The sequence below is a fragment of the Athene noctua genome, chromosome 4 (genome assembly GCF_965140245.1).
Source record: "Athene noctua chromosome 4, bAthNoc1.hap1.1, whole genome shotgun sequence".
Classification (NCBI taxonomy): Eukaryota; Metazoa; Chordata; class Aves; order Strigiformes; family Strigidae; genus Athene; species Athene noctua.
Window position 1 is genome coordinate 25,090,042 of NC_134040.1, and position 24,845 is coordinate 25,114,886.

General features: G+C 39.1%; 1 protein-coding gene across 1 annotated transcript in view; it reads right to left on the reverse strand.

Annotated features, from left to right (window-relative positions):
- ARAP2 (ArfGAP with RhoGAP domain, ankyrin repeat and PH domain 2) overlaps window positions 1-24,845 on the reverse strand; it is a 134,883-nt gene that overhangs the window by 78,572 nt on the left and 31,466 nt on the right. The gene's annotated exons all lie outside the window — the stretch shown is intronic.

Consider the following 24,845-nt stretch of genomic DNA (forward strand, 5'->3'; position numbering starts at 1 on the left):
ATTTCTGGGAACATTAGCATATTTCTTGGAAACAGTAACTGCATCAGAAAAGAAACAGAAAACATCACCCAAGCAAAAAAACAAATCCACATGTCTTGCCACCTGCAAGTTACTTCTCACATAACAAATAGTTGGGTATGGGCTGATAAAAATACGAGCACTGGAAGGGAAAAGCTTCAGAGTTACCCGCCTGTGCAGAAGGGATTGTAATTCTAGTAAATACATATTTAAACCTGCATCACTCACAAGTTTCAGTTCATAAGATTTTCAAATTTTGTGAGCATTAAAGCTCACATGGAAAAGATAGTTCTGTATTGGGTTTGCGTGGCAAGGTTTTGGTAGTGGCAGAGGGGGTGGCTACAGAGGTGGCTTCTGTGAGAAGCTGCTAGAAGTTTCCCCTATGTCCGACAGAGCCAATGCCAGCTTAGCCACTGGCCAAGGTTGAGCGCCCATCAGTGATGGTGGTAGCGCCTCTGTGATAAATATATTCGAGAAGGGGGAAAAAGTTGCTATGCAACAGCAATTGCAGCTGGATAGAGGAGAATATGTGAGAGAAAACACTCTGCAGACAGCAAGATCAGAGGAGTGGAGAAGGTGCTCCAGGCCCAGAGCAGAGTTTCCCCTGCAGCCCGCGGTGCAGCCCATGGTGAGGCAGCTGTGCCCTGCAGCCCGCGGGGGTTAACAGGGGAGCAGATCTCCACCTGCAGCCCGGGGAGGACACCACGCCGGAGCAGGGGGATGTGCCTGAAGGAGGCTGTGACCCTGTGGAGAGTCCACGCTGGAGCAGGGGGATGCCCAAAGGAGACCGAGCCCAAGCTGGAGCAGGCTCCTGGCAGGATCTGTGGCCCCATGGAGAGAGGAGCCCACGCTGGAGCAGGTTTGCTGGCAGGACTTGTGACCCTGTGGAGGACCCACGCTGGAGCAGCCTGTGCCTGAAGGACTGCACCCTGTGGAAAGGGCCCACGCTGGAGCACTTCAGGAAGAACTGCAGTTCATGGGAAGGACTCCTGTTGGAGAAGTTTGTGAAGAAGTGCATGCAGCCTATGGAAGAGACACCACACTGGAGTAGGCAGGGGAAGAGTGTGAGGACTCCTTCCCCTGAGGAGGAAGACGCGGCAGAGACATGATGAACTGACTGCAACTCCCATTCCAGATCCCCCTGCACTGCTTGGGGGAAGGAGGCAGAGAAAACTGGGACTAAAGTTGAGCCTGGGAAGAAGAAAGGTGTGTGGGAAGATGAGATTTAGTTTCTATTTCTCATTATCCTACTCTGATTTGATTGGTAATAGATTATATTAATTTTCCCCAAATCCAGTCTGTTTTAGCTGTGACAGTAACTGGTGAATGATCTCTCCCTGCCCTTATCTCAACCCACGTGCTTTGCATTATATTTTCTCTCCTCTGTCCAGCTGAGGAGGGGAGTGAGAAAGCGGCTTGGGTGGGCACCTGGTGTCCAGCCAAGATCAACACACTACAACTTCACAGAACTTGTTTCACTTCATTCCCCTATTTTAGGTATGAACAAATAAAAATATTATTTTAGCCATGATTGATAAGGCTAAACTTGACATAAACAATGCATATGGGTCTACGCACAAGTGCAAGTACTAATTATAGAACACAAGGCATTATAGAGAATTATGCCCTAAAAGGCATTACAGTGTTCACTTTAAGATGATATTCACAAAATGCCACTAATTAAACATAGTGTGGAATAAGTCAGCTAATATTTCCTTGCCAGACTTAAGAATTTGATTTTTTAACTTTCCATTACCTTTAACAGTAACAGTGTGGATTTCAGCACAAACGTTTATAAAAAGTAGTAACTTTTCAACAAGTACCCTGGCAAAGCCACTCCTCATATAATATATTTTTTAATATGTCTACCTTTCTTCTACCCTCATATCCTATAACATAGTCATTTTTCATTTCCCCCACTGTCTTCAGCCCCCACCCCATTTTCCTATAAATCAATGTTCTTCATACAGACACATCTGCCTAAGAAGAGACCAGAGTTCTGTGAAGCCTACACAATCCCTAACTCATCCTCAAAGATCAGTTCTATGGGAAAGGAGTGGGCAGAATAATCTCTTTTTGAGTATGAACTTGACAGCATACTCTGTAGCAGTGAAGCAATCCTCAAATCAGACATCACCAGTGAAAGAAACAGAAAAGCATGGAATAAAAAGTAAAGAAAAGACTGAGGAAAGAAAAATGCTAAATTTTTACTTCTATTTGCAGAAGTGTCTTAAATCAAATTATCAAAATGAAAAAACAAACAAACAAACAAACAAACCCCACCTTTAACTTTCTAGAATTAAATGATTTGTGCTTCTGACATGTAAATTAGATACAGGTTTCAATTATTTCAAATAATTGGCCTTAAAAAGCCCCGACTTCTAAAAGACAGGTAATGAGGCCATAGTTGTACTTGAATGAGAGTGCAATGCATTCTTCATTTCTTAAATGACAGCTGAATGACTGCCAGAAGCCATGGTATTAGCAGTTCAATACACTCTTAGGTCCAGATTAACAGTTTACTGAAGGAAAATTATAAGTAATGAAGACAACTGAAATAATAACTACCATATTGAGACAAATCAAAAGTTCACCTAGCAGGGTAGCTTCCCTTTAAACACTTCCTACTGACAGCATAAAAAGAACATAAATAAGAAAAGTTACATTGTTATCTTCCCAAATAAGCTTCCAGAAATCTAAGGACTTCCAGCTCAGAAATCATAGAAATGGTTTAGGTTGGAAGTGATCTTAAAGATAATCTAGTTCCAACTCACCTGACACTTTCCACTACATCAGGTTGATCAAAGCCCCATCCAAACTGGCATTGAACACTTCCAGGGAGGAGGCATCCACAACTTCCCTGCAAAACCTGTTCCAGTGCCTCACCACCTTCACAGTAAAAAATTTCTTCCTTACATATTATCTAAATCTAGAAATCAATCTGGCTTCAGAAGTCAAAGATAACAAGAAATGTTTCTATAAGTATTTCAACAGCAAAAGACAGATCAGGGAGAGCCTCCATGCCCTGCTAGAAACAGGAGGAAACATGGTAATGAGTGACGAGGAAAAGGCTGAGGTGCTTAATGCCTTCTTCACCTCAGTCTTTAATAACAAGACTAATTGTACTGAGGGAATCCAGCCTCCTCAGCCAGAAGACAGAGACTGGGAGAACGACCCCCCCGCAGTCCAAGAGGAGACAGTCAGTGACCTGCTGCATCACACAGACACACCAGTCTATGGGACCAGATGGGATACACCCGAGGGTGCTGAAGGAGCTGGCTGAGGTGCTCGCCAGGCCAGTTTCTATCATTTAACAGCAGTCCTGGCTGACCAGGGAGGTCCTGACAGATTGGAAATTGGCCAAAGTGATGCCCATATATTAGAAGATTTGGGCATCAAATTGATTGGATTGGATTGATCTGGGAAATTAGAGGCCTGTCAGCTTGACATCGGTGCCCAGTAAGCTGATGGAGCAGCTCATCCTGAGTGCCATCACCCAACACAGGTGGGACAACCAGATGCTCAGGCCCGGTCAGCATGGGTTTATGAAAGGCAGGTCCTGCTGGACAAACCTGATCTCTTTCTACGACAGGGTGACCTGCTTATTGGATGAGGAAGAGGCTGTGGATGTTGTCTGCCTCAAATTTAGTAAGGCCTTTGACACCATTTCCCACAGCATTCTCCTGGTGAAACTGGCTGCTTGTGGCTTAGATGGGCACACGCTTTGCTGGGTAAAAAACTGTCTGGATGGCCGGGCCCAAAGAGTTGTGGTGAATGGAGTTAAATCCAGCTGGCGGCCGGTCACGAGTGGTGTCCCCCAGGGCTCGGTTTTGGGGCCTCTCCTGTTTAACATCTTTATTGATGATCTAGACAAGGGGATCGAGTGCACCCTCAGTCAGTTTGCAGAGGACACCCAGTTGGGTGGGAGTGTTGATCTGCTCGAGGGTAGGGAGGCTCTGCAGAGAGACCTGGACAGGCTGGAGCCATGGGCTGAGGCCAACTGCAGGAGTTTCAATGAGGCCAAATGCCGGGGGCTGCCCTTGGGCCACAACAACCCCCAGCAGCGCTACAGGCTTGGGGAGGAGTGGCTGGAGAGCTGCCAGTCAGAGAGGGACCTGGGGCTGCTGATTGACAGCCGGCTGGACAGGAGCCAGCAGTGTGCCCAGGGGGCCAAGAAGGCCAATGGCATCCTGGCTTGTGTCAGCAATAGCGTGGCCAGCAGGGACAGGGAAGGGATCTCACCCCTGTACTCGGCACTGGTGAGGCCGCACCTCGATTCCTGTGTTCAGTTTTGGGCCCCTCACTACAAAAAGGACATGGAATGACTCGAGCGTGTCCAGAGAAGGGCAACGGAGCTGGTGCAGGGTCTGGAGCACAGGTCGTACGAGGAGCGGCTGAGGGAACTGGGGGTGTTTAGTCTGGAGAAGAGGAGGCTGAGGGGAGACCTCATCGCCCTCTACAGCTCCCTGAAAGGAGGCTGCAGAGAGCTGGGGATGAGTCTCTTTAATGAAGTAACAAGCGGTAGGACAAGAGGGAATGGCCTCAACTTGCGCGAGGGGAGGTTTAGACTGGATATTATGAAGCATTTCTTTACAGAAGGGGTTGTTAGGCGTTGGAATGGGCTGCCCAGGGCAGTGGTGGAGTCCCCATCCCTGGGGGTGTTTAAGAGTAGGGTTTACATAGCGCTGAGGGATATGGTGTAGTTGAGAACAGTCAGTGTTATGTTAATTGTTGGACTAGGTGATCTTCAAGGTCTTTTCCAACCTAGATGATTCAGTGATTCTGTGATTCTGCAAATCTACCCTCTTTCAGTTTAAAACCATCACCCCTCATCCTATCACTACACTCCCTGATAAAAAGTCCCTCCCCATCTTTCCAGTAGCCCCTTTAAGTACTGGAAGGCTGCTATAAGGTCTCGCTGGAGCCTTCTCTTCTCCAGGCTAAACAATCCCAACTCTGTCAGCTTGTCCTCATAGGGGAGGTGCTCCAGCCCCCTGATCATCTTCATGGCCCTCCTCTGGACCCACTTGAGCCGTTTCATGTTTTTCTTACATTAGGGCCCCAGAGTACTCCAGGTGGGGTCTCAGAAGAGCAGAGTAGAGGGGGAGAACCACCTCCCTCAGTGTGCTAGCCCAGGATACTGTTGGCTTTTCAGGCTGTGAGCATACACTGCTGGCTTATATTCAGTTTTCCATCCACCAATACCTCAAGTCCTTCTCTGCAGGGCTGCTATCAATCCACTTGTTGCCCAGGAAAGTTTCTGAACAAATAGTTGCAGCAAGCCCATCATACTTACTAGCCACTGACAGACACATCCTCAAGGAATTTAAACAAATTCATGATTTGAGACCTCCACAGCATCCTACTTCATAAATTTCCCAAATGCTTATTGTACAAAAATTCCTTCTTTTTGTGCATGTATGTTGGGGTGGTTTTTTGCCTGATAACACCACCTCATTACATGATGTTAGAGAAAAGAAATGGTAACTAAATTTTACTCATCTATCTAGTCTATACTGTTCCTTCTTGAAAATTTCTATCCTATATTCCCTTCAGTGTTATCTTTTTTATGCTTTCCAACATCTAGCTGCAACCACTTTCCTTGGAGCAAAAAGGGAGTTGGCTGCATGAAGGACCCTGCAGGCTGAAGATGGCACACATTTGTGTCTGTGAAGACAGACACTAAACTTTGTTGTACTGAACTTAACCATGCAGAACTAAGAAAGCATTATAGAAATGAAATGCATTAATTTGAAAGTCTTTACCTTTAGCTGGAGCACCAATCCTCCAAAATTTGCACATGCACCCAGTGTATGAAGAATCTCAACGAAGGGAGAGTATCTACTACGTTTTAAGTTAAGTGTGTAAGAACTTACAGTACTGAATTTCCATGTGAGGAATGTCAGAAAGATTAAAAAATCAGAAGTGAGGAATATACTTTTCAGAACTGAAGATGGTGGCAAATTAACCAATTTCATTGGTACATTAGAGTGAAGCTATTTCTGTAGTGGTCCAAACTCTTTAGGGTAACTGTACAAGACTTGGCATAAACCAGGCTTTGTGAGCAACGGGTACAGTGGAATCTAATTTTCAAGGTTCCGAATTACAGGCTTTCAGGAGTGCAGTCTTGTGCTCTCCTTCAAAAACAGAAGTGGGAATTGGTACAGAGAAGAAAGAAATTCTCCACTTCGAAAGATAAATTCATTCACTTTGAGTGCACAAGAGGACAATAGGGCCATTCAAGCACTATACAAAATGTACTGACAGCAAGACCAAGCAGTATCTTTTCAGAGTAAGAATTGTCTTGCTTCTACAGACTGAAAACTCATTGTTTCAGATAGATTAAACTGTGTTAGACTTTCTGACAAAAGAAAAGTTTAAGAAGTTTCAAAAATGCACAGAGAAAGCTGACGGTTGAGGGGTTTTTTAAAATATGTATGTCTTAAATATGTCTATATTTATACTGCCTTCATGAATTTGAAGAAAGGTTGAAAAATGGGTTGACATTAAGAGCTTTTTTAAAAAAAAAAACAACTCTTTACAGATATAATAATAGATCAGAAGTATTCACTAAACAGCACAGTTAACTGAAGGCTAAGATTACTAATAGGGCAAAGTAGTTAACTATGAGTACTGGTTTTCTGGTAAGCTGTTGTTCCTTCCTGAAGGAGAAATTATTATAATGTGTGAGTCCTGCTGTCATTATCACCCCGTCTGAAAAAGACATAACCTATGAAAACCTGTCATCTGTGTATAAACTGGAAATTACATAACTTATTTTTTTTAAAGATACCTTTAACATGTATCTATAAAGAGCATATTAGTGTACAAGATTGCTTTTTCTTTATGTATTATAGGCAAAAGCTACCCTGAGACAGGTTTTACTAACCTTTCTTCAATTCTGTTCTGGATGAAATTCAAGGAGCTTCAAAATTAGTTTCATACCTTTTCTATCACCACTGTTTACAGCCACAGAAATAAACACCAAGGTTAGGGAAAACTTAAGTACATGTATGAATAAAATCATGCAGCTACATCTAAAAAAGACTAATTTTCAGAGTCGCTAAACACATAACTTCTGGTATGTCATCTTAAAAAGACAGGCCTAGGCATCTTTCTCTATGGAATTCTTAAGCAAATCTGTAATCAGATACTGAATCTTGTGGCTTTCAGCTAATGAACAGACCTCCTCTACAAAACTATTCTTCTTCTCCCTTGAGAGTATAATACTTTTTCTCTCTTATTTTTTCTCTTCTTCTCAGTTTTGCAATAGTAACACTCAGGCTGGCATTCTTGTTGGTTTAGTCATATCAAAATTCATCTTAACACAGGAGTTCTAGAGCTGCTGCTTGTGTTCCTGAACTTTTACTGTTTTAGCAGTTATAATCATGTCTTTGGATGTGCTGTCTTCTATGACTCTAACACTAATTCCACAATATATAAAGTTGATTAAAAAAAAACCACCTTGCCTCAGGAAAACATCTAGGACACCTGCCTCAGAAAATAAATCCAACCACAAATATAAGTTTAGCCTTATCCTTCACATAACAGTCCTTGGAAATAAATCCCAAGTAGTTTTTAAAGGTTAACTAACTCTTTTTATTTTCACATTAGAAATCAGTCCATATTTTTATCTCTTTTTTTGCTGGAGGACTAAGGGGATAACAGCAACAGCAAAGAAACAGGAAAACTGCTGCCATGATTTCAAGAGAATATATTTCTACATACACACACACAGACACACATACATACATACATAAATAATGTATTTTTAGATTATTTTGAAGTACAGAACTCTGAAGTACAGAAATAGTACTGGTGTATGCTAGGAGCATAGCACCTTTGGAAACTGCTACATCAACTGAGTATTCTCACTGCACATCAGTTTCCTGCTTGAGAATTAAGAGATCATGGTCCCTTTGCTTTTTTTGTGTTTGGCTGTCAGATCTTGAGGTCATACCATATTTAAGGGGGTGTGTGCCCACATAGGTAATAAGGCTCCAATTAAGCCTACCTGGTAAGAGGTACCAGATAATACAACAATAAAAATATACTACATATATACATACATGTGTGTACATGTGTGTGTATATATATATGTATATGTATGTTTGTGTTTATATCTGCACACAAGCGCTTTTTTTAACATCTATCTTTCTTACCATAATACCACTAATTTACAAAAGAGCCATTCATATTTCTGACACTACTCTTGTCCTAATGCTCATACACAGAAGGTTCTTGACCTTTAATCACAATATCTCTGATTAGAGTTTCAAAATATGACCTTATGTGTTTCCTTTAATTTACGTTTTCTATTTGCAGTATCTCTTTAGGTTTACTTTGGGAAAGCTACCACGAAGTTTGCAACAATTAGACTGACTTACTTCTGAAAGATCTGAGAATTCCTTTAAGAATTTAACATGATTTAGACTTTTCCTTCATGATAGCCCCACGATATCTGATTCCCTTCAAATAAACAAATTATTCCAGAGAGATTAAAAGGCAGTAACTAGAATTCTTCAGATACAGCACTCATAGTTTCTCTCCTCTCTGTCTTAATTGGAGGTACATATTTCAGCCTTTCCAGCTATTAAGGCTAATATCTGCCATAGAAAGATGGGAAAAATGTGTTTCCATATTAATGAAAATTAAGACATATTTATATATTACTTTGAAAACCAAGGGCTAGTAATGTAGAAATTACTTTCTTGGTATTAGTTCATCTCCACAAGTTTATATTGATTTACTCTGCTTTTAAACTATATTTAGGCTTAGCTTCCCCAGTTACCTTTCATCAGGCTTTTCAGATCTTTAGAGACTTACATCCCTCATCACAATCTAAAATATTTTAATTAATAAAATAAAATAAAAACTGCCACAAGACATATGTAGTCTCTCTTACAGTCTTCCAAATGGGGTCTCAAACTGAAGCTGCAGTGAAGCATATAGCATATAATTACACACCAAAAAAATGATGTTAAAAGAACATGAAGTTTGCCAACTCAAGCCCTGATGAGCAAGGAGAAGCTTTCTGTCTGTGTATGTTAACCCTATAGCTTAGTGCTCATCTGTTATGATATGTAAGGTAGCCACATCATCAATTTTAGGTTCTTTACTTCGCTAAGCAAAATTCTTGCATCCCGTATAGAACCACTTGAAAGTGATTTGAGCAATTATTGCTATTTTGCAATAATATTATTATTACATTTTGTAATGACAGCCTCACACGCATGATTTTGGAGGTTAAAAAGAAGGAAGGGAGCAAAAGGTGAGAAAGGCCACTTAGATTAACTCTAGTCAGTGCCATGCAGTAGGCTTGTTTGCAGTGGGGTGTATTGGATATCCCACTACATCATTACATTATAAAGAAATCTAGAACATGTACTTTGAGATTGTTCAGTGATGAAAGCCAACACATTAGAAGTGGGGACAACTAAGACTTTTGTTTCAAAAATGCATTCCTGACTAAAACTCCTAGATCTAGGACACATTAAGATGAAAGCCCCCTTCCCGTATTGGCAGCAAAATAAAAAAAAAAAAAATAAAAAAAAAAAAAAAAAAAAAAAAAGGAGGATCACATAATCAAAGTGACTGAATACTATCCTGGAGAGTTAGCTCTTATCTTTGCCTTTGCCAATTTCTACTCAGTGTAAATCAAAAGCCTTAGTATACAGTCATTTCACTGTACATTTTTCATTTCCTAGTACCTGACTTTATGCTCAAGGGTTTGATTTGCAGAACTGCTGAGCAACTGGAACTTCAGCTGACACCTGTGAAAGCAGTATTTTGAGCAAGTATAGTCTGACAGAAAACGATTCCCTTCCAATCCCCCATAAAAGACAGTGAAAACAGAGAGTGCAAAATATATGGATATTTCAGTCATTCATTCTGTTTCTTGGAACTGTGTGGTTATATACAGGAAACAATCAGGTTCCTTTACCTAAGAGGAACTGATGAAAAATAAATTAATCATTTTTCCTCAAATGGCCAAACACAGCAACTACTGACCATTTCCTCAGAGCATGTTCCTTTACCGGTGAAGGATTCTTTCTGTAAGGAACTTTTCAACAGTGTGCAGTAAAAAAGGCACAGGTTACTGCATGAAAAGAAATTAAAATTATCAAACAGTTACTATGCAAACAATGCAGTGAATGAGGTAGCAATCCTGTGGAAGAAAATAGCATATTATATTATTAATATCTATAATTAATAACTACTGCACAATATTAAATTGTATAAACTGGATGAAATTAAGGTTTTAGAAATAAGACTAGTTTTCCCATGTTTAGTGCGGGTGCACAAATCTGTAATTGTAGTAATATTGTTTCACACAGGTGGTCTTTGAATTTTCATGTTTTCAGCTAAATTTTCCCCAGAAATGAAGTTTACACAGTCACAGGAGCATTTGTCTCCCTACCTAACCCCAAGCAAATTTCTACTCCAGATAGATGCTTGGCTTCAATCCAAATCAACATAATGCCAGCCACTGAATACCTCAGGTCTTAACAAGATTTAAGGAACATAAATCAGAGCAGAGGACATGGACTCTTAAGTTTCTCCACTCCTCTCCTCTCCAGTCCCAAAAAGAAAGGCCTTTGTGTATGGTCACAGTTTATTAAGATTAAAATTAAAGATGAAGATTAAAATTAAGACAAAATGATATCATCTGGAAAGTTGTGTTCAGAGACAATATCTACAAATACATACATAGATAAACTAAAAGTTTCCATTTCTTAATCCTCAAAAATGAAGCAAGAAGATGACAACATAGAGAGGAAAAGATAATTCCAAATATTCACAAGCTTCTCACTGTGCAGAAACATGCTGAAAGGGAAGGAGGGGGGGAGAAATCCATGCTGCAACCATGCCTTGTCATTACAAATAATTTGTATGCTATGCCATTTAGTGATGGTCCAATAACCTTTTCGTTATTTCCAAAACAATTTGTGTAAGCTGTTGCATCAATGTAAAGAACTGAATTCTACATAATGATGTACATTTTAACACAAAACAATTTAAAGCTATTACTGGAAAGTAGAGTTCATGACTTAAAGGTCCAATAGTAATTATCATTGCTGCTTTAGAAAAATACTGAAAAGACTGAATTCTTCAACTATTCTACCATTCAGAGCTCAGCTGAGGTACAGAAAGTGTGATTCAGACCATACTCCATTCTGCATGCACATGCTTTCTTTTTCATGTCACTCAACATACTAGGAAAGCAAGTGTCTCACACCTGAGGCACACAAGACACAACCAAGCATCAAAAGCAAGCTGGTAACGCTGCATACAAAACCTTGTTGCTATCTTCCCAAATACCCTGACAAATACCAAGAGAAACAAAACTTCTCTCTATGTTGCCAACCCTCCCCTGCCATGTGAAAGGCAAGTGCAGACAAAGCTCCAATTTGAACAATTATGGTAACTCCCTTCCAGCACGGTTCCTCTGCAGCGTGGAGCTCATTCAGAAATCAGCATCTTATTAGCTAGAGACGATGAAGCAACTGCAGCCTGCCTGGGCTATGATCTTTACTTTTGCTGCTCTATGAAACATCATGAGATGACATAAAGATAGTGCAGCTAAATAAATACGTAAATAAAATTCAAAGCCTGTCATGTGCAAGTACAGCCTATATTCATGACTTTCACCTTTTCATATTCCAATGGCCATTTATAGCATTGCCTCATATTAAAAGAGACAATCATGTTCCTTAAGATACAGAACTCAATACACAGAAATTCATTCCATATCAAAGTTCATTTCTTGCTACTGGTTTCACACATTTTCCATTCCAAAGTGATGCCAGTTTAACATATGTGAAACCTATTATTACTTGGAAATTCCTCAGGTTTTCTCACTTTTACTGTTTGACCTCTTCCACCTGCCTATGATTTTTTATTTTTTTTTTACTTAGCTGACACAGCCACCATCTCAAACTCACATATAGTTTTAAACACTCCCCCTATAGCAAGCACCTCTTGTTGACACAAGGCCATTTTAAAACATAGCTATTACTATTAAAATTTTAAGTAGCCACTTGGACTCTTCTTTGGAAGTGCTTCACAACTGGAAACCTTCTTAGAAGATTTAACAAGACTGTTCTCAGGAGACCAGAAGGATCTGTATATTTTAAAAGTACCACGTACAGTTATGGCTTTCTGAATTCACATCTTTGTAATTCTCGTGCTGCAGCTTTGCACACACACCAGAGACCTTGCTACATATTCATAGTCTGGACAAATTGCTAACAAAGTGTTTGAACTCCTAGAGGAAGGCCAGATTGTGAACATGCTTGATATTTTAAAATCTAGAACAGTGGTCACGCAAAATTGATGAAACTCTTTACAGACATTTTTGTACAGTTGTCATTGGACAATAAGAGAAAAACAGTATGATATCCCAGTGGCAAAGATCCCTTAATGAACAAAAAAAATCTCCAGATAATGCAGTTACTGCTTTACCTGTGGAGATAAATAAATATGACATTGACCACTAAAAAGTATTATTGATCAAGGACAATGCTTTTATTTACTGACTACAAACAGCATGGTGCTAAGACAATTAGTCCTCACTGTATAGATAAAAAACTCATTTTATTTACTACTTCCTAGTTTATTAAAATAAAATATAATTCTATTATATCATCCTCGTTTCAGCTGGGATAGAGTAAATTTTTCTTCTTAGTAGCTAAAATAATGTTGCATTTTGGATTTAGTATGGAATTTAGTATGAGAAGAATGCTGATAATAGTGATGTTTTCAGTTGTTTCTAAGATATCAAGGACCTTCCAGCTCCCCATGTCCTGCCTGTGTGCAGGTGTACAAGAAGCTGGGAGGGAGCACAGCCAGAGCACCAGACCTAAATTCGGCAATGTAATGTTCCATATCATGTAATGTCATGCTCAGTATATAAAGAAGGGGCAGCCAGGAAGGAGGGGGTTCTCTCTCTCTTCTGGGATTGTGATTGCAGGATCTTGGTATTTCGAGATCGCTACCTTGGAATGGGATGGGTATGAGTCAGTGTGTGGTGAGCATTCCCATTGTGCACTATTCATTATCCAGTTCTATTTTCTATTATTGTTATATTTTATTACAATCATTAAACTTTTTTTACCTCAACCCATGAGTCTCCCTTTACCCCTTCAATTCTCCTCCTCCCCAGCCCCTGGGCAGAGGAGGGTTAACGGGCACCTGCATGGCTGCCAGACAGGTTCAAACCACAACAGTCCTTTTTGGAATGAAAGGTGGGGCAGAGGAATGTGAGACAATAAGGATAGTAACTGGGAGAGGTAATGAGCAAAACACTGACTGAATCCTGTTAGCAGAATGATCTCTGGAATTTCTGTTGTAACTGTGGTAGAGGGATGAGGGGTGGATTCTGTGGATTGTGTTTCGGTATTGTGCTATGTTATTTTTATTTTGTCATGTGGAAGGTTTTATTTGTGTCTGGTTTCTTGGTTTTGTGTTGATGTGAGTGAAGTTTGTGAATACTGTCGTATGTAATGATGGTGGATTTTAATGAGAGTTCTTAAATATGTGATTTGCAAAGGCAATGGGTGGAATGTGCCAGGCTTGTGTGAGCGGAGGCAGTTTTTGTTAGCAGGGGAGGGGACTACAGCGGTGGCCCCCTGTAAGCTTCTCAGAGCTCCCCTGGTTCCAAGTCAGAACCACATCTGGCCAAGGCTGAGCCAATTAGCGATGGTGGCTGTGCCTCTGTGATAACTTATTTAAGAAGGGAAATCATGGAGGAGGAGTTGTGAGTAGGACACCTATGTGAACATCAAGGTCAGTGGGAAAAAGGAGGGCAGGTGGGAGACTTGCCAAAGCAGAGATACTCCCTTGTGGCTCATGGTGAGAGGGCAGGCTGTGCCCTGCAGCCACCAGTGGAGCAGATGCCCACCTGCAGCCCGTGGAGGACCCCACACTTTAGCAGGTGACTGTGCCCAAAGAAGGCTGGTACTTCATGGGAAGAAGCCCCCACTGTTGTAGTTTGGCGCTGGGAGGACTGCAACACACAGGAGGGACCCACACCAGAGCTAGAGAAACACTGCGGCCTGTGGGAAGGACTCATGTTGGAGAAAGTTTGTGGAGGACTGTCTCCCATGAGAGGGACTCCCACGCTGGAGCAGAGGAAGAATGAGATAAGTTCCCCCCAAACCTTGACAGTCCTTTTACACAAGTAAAAATAGTTCATTATTTCACTTTCAGTAAGTATTAGCAAATGTAATACTACCTGATGGAGAAAGTTTTCCAAAGCTTTAAAGATCTATGACTTTCCAAATACCTGGTAGTATTCCAAACATACCCCATTTTATCTTAACCGGATCACTACGGGATTTCCCTGCTAATGTTAATGAAACAGTTCAGATTTCTGATCCATCAAATTGAATGGCCCTTCTCAGATGATAAAAATGCAACAGAACACAGAAAACAAACAAACAAACAAACAAACAAAAAAACCTCATTAGGAGTATTTTAATGAAATACGGAGAGATCTACATTATGCTAACAGTCTTTTTTCCAGCTAGGGAGATTTTAGACACCTGCTGCTCCCACAGCCATCAAGAGAAAATTTTCACTTTAACAAGTGACATTATGATCTTTAATTTAAGAAGAAAAAAGTAATTTAAAAAAAAGCACAGACCCACACAAAATCTTCTGGCCAGATGATATAAATTCTCATCTGTTTAAAAAATATTCACCCTAGCAGAAAGGAGACATTAATATCCAGGAAATTTCAGATTTGCTTAAAATTTGAATTCAGAAACTTTTGAAATATCTGAACCAAAAGAGCAAAATACATACATACATATCTAGCAGAAGATTTGTATTGTGAGTGTGTGTATGCATGCCCAATAACTTTGAGGAACATGTGCCTTAGACTCCATGGATGTACAGACATTTTCTAGAAGCCAATGTAAAGCAGCAATTTCCCACTAATGCCTAGAATCAGAAACCTAAGAAGACCAAACTATGTTTTGTGAATTCTTCCCACTTCTGTAATACTTATTCTAAAACAGTGAAGGGACAGCAGCACCAACAGTTTTGTCATACATTCTTCTGTGCCTGGATTAAGAGAGGGCTGATGCCATGACAACAGCAACGCTGCACAGTAGCTTTTGATAAGCAGGAATCTTTCCTGACCTAGTCAGTCATTTCAGCATTTCTCTCCTGGGAAGACAGGAAAGAAAGCATTTAGTTCAACCAAAAATTGGGAGGGGCATGGAGGGTGGGTGTGTATGTGTGTTTTGTAGGAGGGTTGGTTTGGTTTTTATTTGTTTTTAAAGAAAATGTTTTCTTCTGTTGGCTTTATATTCACACATACTAATTTGTCTTTATGGAACAAGGATGAAAATAGCTGATGAATGCACAGAAAATATTTTGAATTTTTGTACAGCAAAATCACTAATGGACACATAAACAGCTACTGCTTAGTAGCTATACACTTTCACATTTGCCTAGGCTTTTCATCATGAAGGTAATGATTCCACATAAGGGAAACACTGATAGTATAAAAGTAAATATGTAAAAGGGTTTCACAAATCAATGCAGTTTACAAACAAGCAATCTACTTTTCACTAAATACTGAAACAACTAGAATATTAAATGCTTATAGAGTTTACTGAACTCCTAGTAAATCTATCGTAAATAACTTCTATTATGAATTCATATAAAAGCCCTTGCCATTGTTTTTTAGTGATTTTTTTTTCAGTTTTGATTTTACAATGATTAAAGCTAAGAAGGGTAATCATCACAGCTAGAGACAACTTAATCAAAGGCATTCACAACTGAAATAAAGAATAACCCCATATAATGACAGAGAAGCTATTCAAATATTTTTATGACAGTCAAAAATAAAACAAGGGTCCAGCTCTAAAACATCTGCACTATACTCATGTTTCAGGACTGTGTCTAGAATGAATATAGCCTTACTGAACCAAAATGCCTTTGTCTTAATTAACATAACAGTCTAAATTTTTATGAATATTAGTCTTCCAAAACTCAAAAATTATGAGCTAGAAGTGCCTTATGCAAAAATCAAGTAAATGCAATCTTGCAATGAAATTATTTTTGGCTAATGAGAAGGAAAGGCTAACATCCAACAGAAAAACACAAATTGTTTGTACAAATACTGAGCAACCATACTCTAAATAAAAATATTAAGACAAGTTAGAAGTTAAAAAACAAAACAAAACAAAACAAAAATCTGAAAAAAAACCCACTACCTACTCCTTTCAAATAACTTTCATATTGTGTTACTAACAAGACGACTACTTGGTAGAAAGAACACTGAAAATTACATGATCTTTAATAAATTATCTCAATTTATCATTTCTACATTTATCTTGTTTGTTTCACTGAGCATCACACTGCCACACAATGAACAATACAGGAAGGTTTTGCAGGACCCAGAATAAGCTACGGACACGTGGCTCCCTTGTAGCACAATGATTCCACCTGTCTCCCACATTCCTTTAACTTCTCAGACCTCTCACTCCCATCCATCTCCTTACACAAGGAAGAAATAAATCTTGCTCATCTGATTTTAGTGAGAGATTGAAAAATCAGAACTTGCCAACAGCAATGTTAACTCTGTTTCTGACCACATTCTTGGGGTGGGGCAACAGGCCTTGATCACTGCTTAAACTGTTATTCTAAAACCATTAATAAACTCAGAGTAATGCAGCAAATAGAAGCTTAACTTTTACGTTTTGCAAGTTTAAAAATTTGTTTCCTCAACAATCTATTAGAAGAGCCTTTAAAATCATGCAATAATAAAGAATAAAAATTATTTTGAAACATACACATATTACTATGTTCAGATAAGCCAAGATACCTTACAAATCAGAGATTAGTAAAGAAGAGCACCTACAGTGGCAATTTGTTCACAGAAAGTGACAAAAAAAAGAGAAGCAGTGATTTACAGGCAACATCCTGACCTAGACACCAGCAAACTGAACCCAATTCACGTCATGATGAAGCACAGCTCTGAAAAAGCTGTTCTGGCTCATAACTGAAGCTATGCAGGTACATCTCATCATACAGAAGTTGTATCAAAATTGCAAAGGCTTGATCAAGAAAACTCTGTAAAAGAGAATCTCACAAACAGTAAAACAGAGCTAGGATTAGAATTATAAAATCGCTCCATTTCAGGATATTCAGAAACCCAGCAGCAGCATTTTGTATGAACTGTGGGTGAGGAGGCTTGAAACATGCTACAATGATTTTTGAGAACAGAAAATCTTCCCAAAAATCCTTCTATATTAGCAAGACTAGGCAGCTGCAATCTGCAAACACACTGAAGTTAGAAGAAGGTGTATTTTCCCAGCATGTGCATGCCATTTAAGAAACTAGGACGAACAAGAATTCAGGAATGAAGCAAAATACTGGGCTAAAATGAAAAACTGCCAATTCTGACATTAATGGCAAAGCTCCAACCAACAGTCACAGAGCTGGAGATTCACCCCAGGTGTCTGTGTTTAGATCCTACAAGCAACAGCTTTCCTTAAACTGCCCTGTATATACTGAAAATGAGTCTTTAACTTTTTCATTTAGAAGGACAAGCAGCTAGAACAAAATCTGTGCAGGCCTCTTAAAGTTAATTTTAAAATACATCTTCACGCAGTGTAGGAGAATGGAATTTAGGCCTGCGGATGAGAGACCTGCACAATTAGAAGACTTGAACAGCCAGCGCCACAGAATCATGCAGAACTGTAATGAGATAACATCTTCTGGTTTTGTACCCATACTGCACTCTATTAACCTTTATTTTTTCTTCTCCCTGTAAAATTCCAGTACAGCTTCACCTACATATATTTAGATATGTTTCTGACATTCCATGCCTCATCAGTGAGAGAAGGATGAAAAAACAGAGCCTCTGAAACAGAGCTGTGTCTAGATGTAACCCTTTTATTTCAACATTAGAATTTATTCCTGAGAACACCAATAAAGACACACGAGTTTCACACCTAAACTGCTAATTGTACACATTTACCGTAAGCCGGTGCAGGTCCCTAGGATCATTATCAAATCAGGCGTCTAAGTTTTACCAATTGCATGCTGTCATTAAGTAGAACAGAAAATATGAAGCAAGTTGTATATCATCCTTTTTTAGCTGTAGAAGGAAAGTGAGAAACCTGTAAATACCTGATCACAGGAATGATTACAGAGCACACAGAAAACACACAGAGAAACAGCTGATGTATTTATTCAGGGTGAAATAAATCCTTTCTAGATAAGCCACATAAAAATGGCAAAATGGTACTTCTGCTGTGTAGTTGGTTTGTTTTAAATAAAACAAAAGATGTTAGAACTGTCCTTGCTTCTCTTTGAGAAAAAAGAAGTGCAAGGTGAAACAAACCAACCTGAAAGTCAGAATCCATCTCCCACCTGGGCATCAGTGATGACCAGTCAGCACTGTCTCCTTCTCTTCTCTTATGGCTACTCAGGACTAATGAATTTTGCCTTGATCAGTTTCTCAACTTTCGTTATGACCCCCATCTCCTGGCTCATCAGTTTTCTTGCAGCCCAGTAAATTGGCAGCTGCTCAGTTCCTTCAGGGGAGAGAAGCGAGAGTCAATTGTAATAATGGGCTGCAATTACTCCTGTGTTGCAGGAACTGAGCTGCTGTTGCTGACTGCTGTCATTTTATCTGCCTTTGAACTTCTTTATGACCCCATGGCAAGGAATTACAGCCCTCGGCTGGAAAAAACATCACACCTCTCATGATCACACAGTGTCCTGCAGAGCCTCTCAAACAAGTGCCAGACAGGCTGATTGTGAAACAGGAAGCAGTATATAAAGCCATATTAATTATACCAATGCAGCCGCACTGCTTCAAGACCTTTTTCAAACCTCACTCACGTACCTCTAACACAGCTCTGCATACTGAACTTAGACCGTAGACACGTATAAACACGGACAAAGGCAGTATAATGGATATAGACTGCTCTCTGCCTAGATGCGGAGTACAGAAACCTGTACAATTTGAAAACATTGGATGGTACAAGACTGAGACAATATTTTTGCCATAATCAGAATGGAGTCATATCCAATGGACGGAATAATTTTTTATCTTTTTTTTTATTAGCCTAACTCACCTTAAACAAAGAAATGGACAGGAGCTGTAATAGTCAGTTAAATATTAGATCTCAGAATACCCCAAAGAATTAGCAAAGTCAGTAACTGAAGTGTTTATCTCCATGAGTAAAGCACACTTGTCAGTCATTACATTCTTTGGCTTAACATTTTTCTTTTCTGAAGCAACTTTTATTGGAAATACTGCAGCAATACAACATAAAGATCCCCAAGAGATTAAAATAAACACCCAACCAAGTAAAAGTTGCCTGAAATGTTCAAAACATACTAATGTCACTAGGCATCACTTAAAATACAAACAAGATTATTTCCACCTTTTATTTCCTGAATCATTGCTTTCTATCTTTTGTCATTAAGCTGAATATATTTTCCTTCTCAACCACTGTCCAGGCCTGTTCACATGATCCCCCAGCTGCCCACGGCCAACTTTTTGGCAACATTTCACCTTAAGGGAAGGTAACAAAGCTTGATCTTTGTTACAATTCAGGGCATGTAATATTTTTCAGCTGTTTTTTTAAAAGAGTTAGATATCCATCAATCAATCATTCTGGTGGATCTAGGGGGTGGAGGGGGAGGTCTGACCCATGTGCTGAGATGGAAATAACTCTTGAGCGAAGTTCCCTGGAAATATCTATTAGATATTGATTTTTAATGAATGAGTTTTAAAAATTGCTACCTCTAACACGATATTATTTTGCATATAAAATATTTAAGAGAGATAATTTAATTTAATAACAATGGCATTGAAGTGTTTCATGAGGCAATAATTCAGTTTGAGTTGATTAAGTTCAAAATTGTTGGCCTAGCAATTTATTAACCATGGACAGAAATTACTGCTGAGAGAGCACACTGGGGTATTCCCCGAATACTTACTATGCTGTAAATCATAAATTCCCTTGCTTTTGCTGTAAGGATAGTTACATTTATTTAGAATAAAGTTTGTAGATACAAGATAGTGGAGTAAAGAAAATAAAGCTTTGTTATGTGAACAATGCCATACCACTCCAATCAACATAAAGAAACCAGCACAAGCGAAAAACAATTAAGGTTCAAAAGATTAAAATGTCACTTAAGCTACAATGCTATTAAAGTTCTCAGTATTTTAAGGATATCTTTATAATGCTTATTTTAAACCACCCCCTTTACATAACTGATGAAAATTCAAATGGCATAACTATTTTAGTAGTCCAACAGCAAATCCAACCTGCTCTCTCTCCACCACCAACAAAGACTGTTCACATTTCCAGTGGAGCAAGTGAGTGGCCACTGTTATTATTAACTATTTGTAACTGTACTGGGTCTGGCTGCACTGGAATTGGTTTTCCCCTACAGCAGCCCTCACGGTGCTGTGGTTTATGCTGGGAGCTGGCAGGGTGTTGATAGCACCCTGGTGTTGTGGCTGCTGCCGAGCAGCGCTTACACAGCACCAAGGCTCTTCCCGACATTTCCCCCAGTGGGACGGGGGGGGGCAAGATCTTGGGAGGGGACACAGCCAGGACAGCTGACCCGAACTGACCAAAGGGATATTCCAGACCATATCCCAGTATAAAGCTGGAAGAAAGGAGGAAGGGGGTGGGGTCACCCTTGGTCCTCCGAGGCAACCACTACGCGTATGGGAGCCCTGCTCCTGAGAAGGCCCAACATCACCTCTTCATAGGAAGGAGAGAATAAATCTGTTTGGTTTTTTTTTGCTTCCCCACGTGGACATATGTTTTGTTTTGCTTATATTAAAACTGCTTTTGTTTTACCCACAAGGGTTGGGTGAGGTATTTTTACCTATCTTATTTTCTTTCCCCATTTTGCCCTGTTGAGAGAAAAAGGGGGAAGGGGGAGAAGTGATAGAGTCACTTGGTGGGTACCTGGCATTTAGCCAAGGTCAAACTACCACAGTAACAAAAAAGGGTGTGGGATGAAAAAGAGTAGGAAGGAAAAAAAAAAAGGGGGGGGGGGGGGGGATGACTACAAATTCTGGACATCTTAAACAAATTCCAATGGTCCTTACTCTGATGATTTCCAACAGAAGTTGAAGTGAGACCACCCAACCATGAAAATCGTAATGAAGTAGCAAAAGAAACCGATGAATGCCAAAACAGTTTTCTTTATGATGAACACTGTGCTTTTCCTGCTTGTTCAGCTACTGCAAGCTAAAAGCATTATGATCAATCACCTGCTTTTAAGTGCTTTGGGTTCTAGACAGTTACAGTGTCAGTTACAAGGCACATTAATGAATTGCAGGCATACTCTTTGCTCTCCTGCTGGTGCATGCTAATCCATTTTATTTAGTATTGCAACCAAGGAGAACATTTTAATCATCATAATGTGACTGCCAGTGTTCATCTGATCATACTCACCATAGATTAGGCAAATCCTAAAATCTTCAAGAATATTGCTTTTCTACTTCAGACTGGACAAAAGAATCGTCTCACTTCTCTGTTAAAGTTTAGCTTTCACAGAAGAATATCCATACAACTTAGGTCTTTATTTTAGAGGTAACACACAACAAAATAATATCCTTTTGTGACATTACTTGTCTGACCTCTGCCACACCAATCGAAGATTAAATTAATAAACTGCATTTAGTTAACTGACAGATTTAAAAAATAGCAAGTCGATAACAGAAGATATATGCTAAATAATTAAAAATTTGTAACGGAATATCATGGTATTTTTAACTAATTAGGAAATGGAATTCACATACACTATCATAACATATGTTTGTACCTATCTAAATTTGTGGAATGAACACTGCAGTGAGGATATGCTGTCTACACTGCCTCAGAAATGCTCTGCTCTTCACTGTTTAACCAGCTTTGTAGTTTTACATAAATATTAATATTTCAGGTATTAAACTAATTAGCATAGCAGAAGTAAAGGATGCAGACTGAGAAAAATAAAAGTAAGCAGTGCTGCCACTGGCATGTTTAAAGTTAACTCTGTCCCAAACATGGCAAGTGCATAGAAGTAACAGATGGTTAGGAAAAATGTTTTAAAGGAGAATTTTTTCCTCAATTTAAAGGACAAAAAGCACACCAAAGCTACTGAGTAGTTTTTCAGCATGTCTCCTATGAGAACTGATATGTTTACAATTAAACAGGAATCCACTAGGTGCAAAATAACATTATAGCTGCTTTTACTTCCACAGTATATTGAGCTACTGAAAGAAGAGAGATAGAACTATTCTTGAAAAACTTTTTTTTCAGTTTCTTTATCATCTCAAAACTTCTTGCCGCACACACAAAAGAAAGCACTCCATTATTTAAGTAAATATATACATATACGCATACACACTGATTATTCAATCTTATAGGCTGACTGAATGCAGAAATAACTTGTTCATGAGATTTAAAATAAATAAATAAATGCAGACCTGGTCTACCATTATAAAGGAAAGTACACATAATGATGCTCTGCTTTGTGTATGTAGGGCTTTTGATCCAACAGATTATTTTACCATGGGATTTGAATCCAAGATAGTAGTTCTTACATGCAAGCAACATTTGTAGTGATTCCAATACTCAAAGGAAAACAGAATAGTGTTGTAACCTTATGACAAATAGATCTAAAACAGTCTTTAATTGTTTACATGTGCCGTGCCACTCTGTAAAAATCTTTTTTCTTCATAATATTCAAACAAATCCTACTCTTCTTCACTGTTAAATTTGAAATGATCAAGGTAGCTAGCTGTATACATATTAGTCATCCAGAAAGCTTCACTGAGCATTACCGAGAAGCTGATAACTTTGTCATTTTCCTTCCTCCTTCCCTATCCTCCAACCCAAATCAAATTAATCAAGAAGCTTCTGATCATTGTGGAAGCATTAGGCTTTCTACCATGTTTCATGATTGCTTTAGATGCACTTACATCTCAATGAGATCTTAATAGCATAATAACAAATGAACAATAAAAAATCCTCATAGAGCCAAAGTTTAATGGCTCATAGAAGAGCTTAAGATTAACTTTTTAATTTTTCTTTGACATAATTCCTGTTTATGCCTTTCTCCATGTTCTTTATTAATATATTCAATAGCCTAGAATAACATCCCACGAAATTATTTTTGAATGTAAAATGTAGATCTTCCCCATAAAGGTGGTCACTGACACATTTTTCATGTTTGATTCAACCACCTTACTCTGATAGCATATTATTTTAAACCCATTTTTAAATCTTTTTTTGGAGTAGGGGTGCAATTAGTTTAAAACTGAAGAAGTGATGGTCAGAACAGCAACAAATGCTTCCTCCACTCAGTATAATTTCCTGTAATCATTTTGCATTGCACAACAAGCAAAAAAGAAAGTTTTTAAGCTTTCTTACTCAATTCAAGTTATTTCCTGTTTAGTTGTTCCTGATGTCATGTACAGTAACAGATTTTTGCCATGGTTTTGAGTGTGGAAAACTGGAATTAATTTCTTGCCAAGGAACTGCTGGAAAATCAGCAATATGACCTTAATCTATCATCCCAGTTATAGCTTGATGCAAACAACTGTATTTAAGAGAGACGGGATCATTTGCCTTCACTTCAAGTCACCACTGTATCAGTATATTTGATCTTAAAACACTTTCTCATATTAATCTTTCTCCCTCCAATACATTTGGTATATCTTTGGGTTGTTTTGGTTTTGTTTAGCATCTTGCTACAGATCTGTATCATCCTGAAGTAGAGTAAAGCCTGAATGAACCAGACAAAGGAGGGCAAATGTTCTTTCGATTTTCTGACATCTCCACCTATTTAAGGCATTCCAGGCCAGGCTCATTCATATGTTTGTAAACATGTTTGATCACAGTCTTCACCAGCAATCAAGGAGAGAACTCTTTCTTTAGAGAGATTCCCAGTTATTATTACAAATAACAGCTTATCATCACAAAATCTCCAAAGGGGACAGGGGAACACAGCAACACAGATGACGCTGTTTCTTCTCATTCACATAAATTCCCCCTTCCACTGGCCCATCCCAGCACATACCAGGCATCTCTCTCTCCTCTCACTTACCATCTATCAACTGCCTGAAAGGTCTTCCCATTCCTCCTCCCACTTTCTTTTGTTGCCTTTAATCCACTACCTTTTTCCTTTCCAAAACTGCCAGTTGCTTTGCTCAGGGTTCCTCATTAGATCTGAAAATCTTTAAGCAACTATTTTGCTTTCGACTCAACTTGCATTCAACTCCTTTCCCCATCTCTTCTTTCATACTGCTGTTGCCATCACCTTGGACTCATTTCATACTCACAAATATTACCATGATAATAGAACAAAGAATCTAAATACATTAAAAAGTATTTCTCATGCTGCTTTAGCATGACAAAATCATTATTACTCAACTTCAGGACTTAATTTAGCTACTCTTCTCTGTTCATCTTCCATTGTTTGACACTTTCTACTGTACTTAACAGATCCTTTACTTAATTTTTTTAAGGGTTTTTCTTTCTCATCCATCATGTTCATTATTATTAATCAGGGTTACATTTTCTCCAGGGAAAACCAGAATATTTTCTAAGGAATAATTCCCTTGCAGACGATCATTATAAATTCCCATCACTATATACCAGAAAGTCACAAACTTCTAAGTCTGACCCTGAATCCCAACCACATCGTCTCTGACATTGTATTTCACAGAATCATAGAATAGTCTGGGTTGGAAGGGACCTTTAAAGATCATCTAGTCCAACCCCCCACCTGTGTGGACAAGGACATCTTTCACTAGATCAGGTTGCTCAAAACACTCACCTTTA